Raw genomic sequence first — 7,514 nt, forward strand, 5'->3', positions numbered from 1 at the left:
AAGAAGAGGTATATATGGAGCAGCCACCAGGTTATGTGCATGCTGTTCATCCTGAGTTTGTTTGCAGGTTGAAGAAAGCATTGTATGGCTTGAAGCAAGCACCTAGAGCATGGTCTGACAAGATAGGACAGTATCTTGTCACTATTGGCTTTCAGATTTCCAAGGCAGATTTCTCACTTTATGTGAGAAAAACAGAGAAAGGTATCGTGCTACTTGTCATTTATGTTGATGATTTGATTATGACAGGTGACAGTGATGAAGATATCCTTCATGTGAAAATGCTATTAAAGCAGAAGTTTGAGATGAAGGATTCGGGAGAGCTGCGTTATTTCTTGGGCATTGAGGTGATTAGATCACCAAGTGGGATACAGCTCTTGCAGAGGCAGTATGGATTGGACATGCTGTCCAAATATGGGATGACAGGCTGTAAGCCTATTTCAGTTCCTTTGGAGCAGAATGTGAAGCTGAGCGCAGATACAGGTGAGCTTCTGGAAGACCCTACTATGTACAGACGCATAGTAGGAAGTTTGATTTATATGACTATTACCAAGTCAGATTTGAGCTATGCTGTTGGATTGGTAAGTCAGTTTATGCAGGCTCCAAGGAAACTGCATTTGGATGCGGCTAGACGCATACTCAGGTATGTGAAGTCCACATTGCAGTATGGACTATTTTATGAGACTGGGGTTCAGATACAACTGCATGGATACACTGATGTTGATTGGGCTGGTAGTATTTCTGATAGACGATCTACTAGTGGATATGTGTTCTCTTTTGGGAGTGTTGCAGTCACTTGGAGCAGCAAGAAATAGCCTACAGTTGCCTTGTCGAGCAACAGAGGCTGAGTACAGGGGTGCAGCAATGGCTGCATGTGAGGTAGCTTGGTTGCATAAGCTACTTTATGATATGCATCAGCCTACAGATGGGCCAGTTGTCATTTATTGTGACAACATGAGTAGTATACACTTGACCAATAACCCAGTCTATCATGCTAGAACAAAGCACATTGAGGTGCATTATCACTATGTGCGGGAGAGGGTTTTACTAGGTCTTATTGATCTAGTTTATGTCAGCACAGAGGATCAGGTAGCTGACATATTCACAAAGGCATTGGGCACAGAGAAGCTGCGCAAGTTCAGAGACCTGCTTGGTGTGCAGGAATTGGGATTGAGCTCGAGGGGGAGTGTTGAGATATCGAACTCCACTCGTGATATGCCAGGGTGACCTTGTGCATTTATGTCACCGACTTGTTAGTTGCAGATGCGGTTGATACACTGCCCATGAATAATAGCTACATGATAGCTATCCTTATCTACTCTAGTTCGTGGCTCAGTTAGTATGCCACCTTTGTTAGTTGAGTTTGGTTTGAGACCCATATATAGGGTTCTTCTATTTCTATGTACTAGAGTTCTTTTGGCTTACACAATTAAGAAGAGGAAAACTGTTTTCAGCCTCCACCCTTGTGTGTATTCCCCCATTGTGCAAGCAAGAAAGCTACAAGTGAGACTCCTTCCTTCTCTCCCACAATCTTGACAATAATGACCACTGACGTACTAAGTGTAGACGTGTGGACCCATCTAACCAGGCGGTCCATCATTAATGTCCGCATGTGTTGAGCTTGTCATCTCAACACTCCCCCTCAAGCTCAACTGCATCTCTGCAACTCCAAGTAAGCTTCGAAACTTTTGAAGCTTCTTTGTACCCAATGCCTTCGTGAAGATGTCAGCTATGTGATCATGTGTGCTGACATCACCAAGTCAATCACACTTGCTAGTATCTTCTCTCTCACAAAGTGGTAGTATACCTCAATATGTTTTGTCCTGGCATGGAACACAGGGTTCCTAGCCGACTGTATACTGCTCATGTTGTCACAATAAATGACAACTAGACCTTCCACCTACGCATCTAAATCAGCCAATAACTTTTGCAGCCATACTACCTCACATGCTACAACAGCAGCACCTCTATACTCAGCCTCTGTACTCGACAAAGCAACTGTAGATTGCTTTTTGCTGCTCTAAGTAACTGCTGCACTACCAAGAGAGAACATGTATCCGCTGGTAGATCTTCTATCAGATATACTACCAGCCCAATCTGCATTTATGTATCCAAACACATGTACATTTGTACCTGCCTCATAGAAAAGTCCATAACGTAATGTGGACTTCACATATCTCAATATGCGTCTGACTGCATCCAAATGTGGCTTTCTAGGTACTTGCATAAACTGACTCACAAGACCAACAGCGTAGCTCAAGTCTGGCCTTGTAATGGTCATGTAGATCAAACTCCCCACTATCCTCCTGAACATAGTAGGGTCTTCTATCTCATCCCCAACACCAGCACTCAACTTTACATTATGCTCCAACAGGACTGAAAGTGGTTTGCATGTTGTCATACCATACTTGGACAACATATCCAAGCCATACTGTCTTTGGGACAACCATATACCATCATCACATCTGATCACCTCAATGCCAAGGAAGTACCTTAGCTCACCTAAACCCTTCATCTCAAACTTCTTTTTCAAAAAGTCCTTGACTTCAGCAATCCCACTAACACTATCACCTATAATAATCAAGTCATCCACATTGATGACTATGATGACTAAACCTCCATCTCCCTTTCTCACATAAAGTGATTGATCAACATCAGAAACATAAAAGCCAATATTGACAATATTCTCTCTGATCTTGTCAGACCATGCTCTAGGTGCTTGCTTGAGCCCATAGAGGGCCTTCTTCAACTTGCACACATACGTGGGATGCTCTAAATCTTCATAACTTGCTGGCTGATCCATATACACTTCTTCCTGCAAATCACCATGCAAGAAGGCATTATTCACATCCATTTGTTGCAACCTCCAACCTTTGGCTCTGCTGCCAAAGCAATCACATATCTGACAGTTGCCATCTTAGCAACTGGACTGAAGGTTTCTTCATAATCTATGCCATATGTCTGGGCATAGCCTTTTGCAACCATCCTAGCTTTGTACCTACTAATAGAACCATCTACATTGTGCTTAATCTTATAAACCCACTTACATCCAATAGCTTTCTTGCCCTTTGGCTATGGTACTAGATCCCAAGTCTTATTGGCCTCTAATGCAGTCATCTCCTCATCCATTGTTGCAACCCAATGAGCATGACCAATAGCCTCCTCAAAACATGTGGGCTCAACATCCTCAATCACTTTCACCATATAAGCATAATGGTGATCTGCATAACCTTTAAAACCAAATTTGTTAACAGGGTATCTCATCCTGCTAGACCTGTGTACCACTAGATCACTCAATGGAGTCTTTGCATTGACGCATGCTCTTTGCACACCTAGAGTCCTCACTGAAGGAATGCTGAGCTCATCATCCAAGCTCTCTGAGCCACTGGAGTCTCCATCAAGAACTGCATCAATGCCATCTGACACTTTATTCTTTCTTTTGTCTTTACTTGTAGTGCTACTAGATGCACCTGAAGATGTAGAGCTACTCCTTGGTCTAGGAGACCAAGGACTACCAGATGATGTCTCTGGTCCACTAAGAGTCCGTGATTCTTGCTTTTCAGCCTGCACATGAGTGTCATGATCATCATCATCATCCAATGCATCACCACTAGATGCATACCAACTGCTCATTTCATCAAAGATGACATCCATGCTCACTCTGAACTTACATGTATCCAACAAAGACACACTTTTCAGCCTTTGGATCCAGTTTCTTTCACAACTCATCTGGCACATGAACATATGCAATACAGCCAAACACTTTCAAGTGTAAGACATCAGGCTTCTTACCTGTAAAACATTCTTCAAGGGTCATACCATGAACTACAGCTATGGGAGTTTTGTTCATAATATAAACAGCAGTATGAATAGCCTCAGACCAAAAATGCTTAGGCATATTCTTTTCAGCCATCAAGGCACGTGCAACTTCTGCAATATGCATGTTTTTCCTTTCTGCAACCCCATTTTGCTGTGGGGTATACCTACATGTGAACTGTCTCTTTATCCCATGAGACCTCAGAAAATCACTGAACTCATTTGAGAGGTATTCTCACCCTTCATCTGACCTCAAGCACTTTACTTTCAAGCATGTTTCTCTTTCAACTGCATCCTTGAAAGTTCTAAAGTGCTCAAACGCTTCACTCTTTTCCTTCATAAAATATACCCACAGCTTTCTAGAACAATCATCAATGAATGTGACAAAGTATGAACTGCCTCCAAGAGACACATTTTGTGTAGGCCCCCAAATATCTGTATGCACAACATCAAGATATTTCTACTTACATCTCTGTCATGTGAAAAGGGTTGTCTTGCATGCTTACCAAACTGACATGCTTCGCATACCTTATGAAATTCTGCAATTCTAAATGTAGGCAAACCTGTAACCAACCCTTTGGACTGCATTAATTTCAGCCTTTGTACATTTGCATGTCCAATGCGTTTGTGCCAAATTTCAATATCTGCAACAATGCCTTTTCCTTTAGCTTACATAGCAGCATTCATAGTAGGAATTCCAGCATCCAGAGTAAACATACGTCCAACTCTACTTCCCTTTGCAACCGACCTGCACTTGTCATTGAAGTCTTCTACAAAGCAGCTCTTTGCATTAAATCTGACTTACAGCCCTTGCTCTACCATCTGACCGACTGACACCAAGTTCTTTGTAATAGATGGCACATGTAATACATCTGAAAGACTCTTTGTATTACCATCATGCAAGGACAAGGGAACTTTTCCAATGTGTGAAATTGGGTGGCATGAATCATCACCTGTCTGCACATAACCTGTATTTTGCAAATCTTGCATCTCTCCAAACCATTCTGCATGGCTGGTCATATGATTGGATGCACCTGAATCAACATACCAAACATCATCATGTATTCCCTTTCCTGTAACAGCATTCAACATATGCTGCATAACAAACAGACGTTCATTTTTGTCTTCATTCTGTCGTGAAGACGATGCATAGTTTCCTTGATGTAACTTACCACTGCGAATATCATCTTTCTTATCATAACATTGGCCTGCAATATGACCTGTTTTGCCAAGTAGTGATACACAATACCAAAGTTGTTAGAACCTCTGTTCTACCATCCACCTCTTCCTCTAAAGCTCCCCCTGCCTCTAAAGTTACCACACCTCCTGAAACCTGCATATCGCCAAATTGCTGATTCAATCTGTTTTGCTGGTTGTCACTATCACGTCCTGTATCACAGCCTCTTGAAGAGGACCTGCCACATCCCCTTCCTAAACTGGAGTAGAAAGCTTGGACCTATTCACCACTTTTTTCAGATGTCTCACTCTGCATGTTGATCTCTTCAATGATCATAAGGGAGACCAACTCATCGAAATCTGAAAATGGCTTTCTGACATATACGGAAGTTACAAAATACTTCCAAGCCTTTTCATTGTTAAGTCCACCCAAGGTAGACGACACCAAATCATCATCATCAGGCATTACATCAATCACTGCCAAGGCATCTGCAATGCTCCTTACCTTTAGTGCATACTCATTGATAGACATCTTCCCTTTCTTCAATGTATTCAACTCTTGCTTGAGTTGAATCTTTCGTGCCTTTGCATTTACAGAAAACATACTTTCAAGTATGGTCCAAGCTGCATATGAATTCTCTGCATTTCTAATATGTCCCAGCATATTATTGTCAATTACTGCAGACAAGCAATACATGACCTTTTTGTCTTTTGCATTCCATTCCTTCCATGCCTTTGTCTCTTCTGCAGTTGGAGGATCACTCACCTCCGGCTCCTTTTCTTCACCTGAAACAAACTCGTAGAGGCCTTTTCCAATAAGGAAGTTCGTGACACGGAACTTCCATGAAGGGTAGTTGTTCTTGTCGAGCTTCTCAATGATGGGGTTTCCACTATTCTCTACCATTATCACCAAACTAATACCAAATAGCAAGCAAATCTTTTGCAACCCTCGACCTGTAGTGCACAGCAATACACTAGACAGTCTTTTTCACTGTCTGCTCAATAATACATGCAATCTGCAACCAGTTTGCAGATAAACCTTGTGTTTATTCGCTAGTAAACACCTTTGAACTTACAGATCTGAAATCTGTAACATGTGCACCTGTATACGGCAAACACAGCTGAAATTGCAGGATACCTCGAACTGCTGTCCGCAACCTTGCGAGTCTAAAACAGGGCCTGAAATGACCTCGAATGGCCAAAATAGCAGCGGGAAAGCTCTAAAGGGTTGATCTGCAGAATACATAGCGCTCTTCGCGTACACCAAATCTCACTACAATCTGAGACTTTTGCTCTACCCTACTTCCGATGCCTCCACGGGCACTATCCAAGAGAAGAAGTAGAGAATGGAAGAGCTTCTTACCCGTTGCTTACTTGCTCGAATCCTTGGCTCCTCTCCTTCGCTTTAGCCTTCAAAACCAGCCTCAATTAGTGGTGTAGCTTTGATACCATGCCATGAATCGCATGGTGGGGGGGGACTTGCTCAAGATGCTGCGTCGAACACACACAGAATACACAAGGAGAAGCTCACTCAAGAGACAAGAAGAGAGATGGAGGCCAAAACGTTTTCTTGCTTGTTTCTTCTTCTTCTTCCACACACTTTACAATGTACACAAAGTATAGATAAGATGTAATATAAAAGAAAGTGGCCTACTAAGTCAAACAATGCATAACCGACTACACTAGTCGACTGGAGCTATAACTATGCTAGCTGTAAATAGGTGTAACAGCTTGAATATAATAAGTAATGAGTCAGTGGCCATGTGAGAGTCATAATGACCACCGACGTGCTAAGTGTAGATGTGTGGATCCATCTAACCAGGCGGTCCATCATTAATGTCCGCACGTGTTGAGCTTGTCATCTCAACACCTTGATGGCATCCCAATGTTGCTTACTGCCAGGTATAGCCATATAGCATGCCACAATTCCCACTATAAAAGCTATGTCAAGATGAATGGCTATCATGACATACATCAAATTGCCCACTATGGATGCATAAGGGATCTTGGCCATCTTTGCCTCTTGCTCATTAGACTATGGACAATCGGCCTGGCTCACCTCCACATGATAAGGCAAAAAGGATAGCCAATAGGCTTAATTGCATATGCTTAATGACCTTTTGGATATACTCCTTTTGTGACAAGGACCCCCTGAGAGCTATCAGGCATAATGTGCATCCCAAGAATATGTGAGGCATGTTCCATGTCTTTCATTTCAAATCCCTTCTTGAGCTAATTTTTCAAAGCATCTAACTCATCAAAAGCTCTCCCAGCAATCAACATGTCATCCATATAGAGTGTCAAAATAAAAAGGCTTCCATCACAAGCTTTCTTCGTGTATAACACAGATCCATATCACTATGTGGTACAACCCTATGAATGCAGAAAAGCATAAACTTGTGGTATCATTTCCTAGGTACTTGCTTAAGGCTATAAAGGCTCTTTCTCAATTTTCACACTAGGTGTTCCCTACCTTTTCCCTCAAACCCCTTAGGCTAATGTAAATAAATCTCCTCATGTAAGTC

Source organism: Lygodium microphyllum, chromosome 23 (assembly GCF_053477565.2).
Source record: "Lygodium microphyllum isolate KBCC chromosome 23, Lygodium_microphyllum_v1.1.10, whole genome shotgun sequence".
Lineage (NCBI taxonomy): Eukaryota > Viridiplantae > Streptophyta > Polypodiopsida > Schizaeales > Lygodiaceae > Lygodium > Lygodium microphyllum.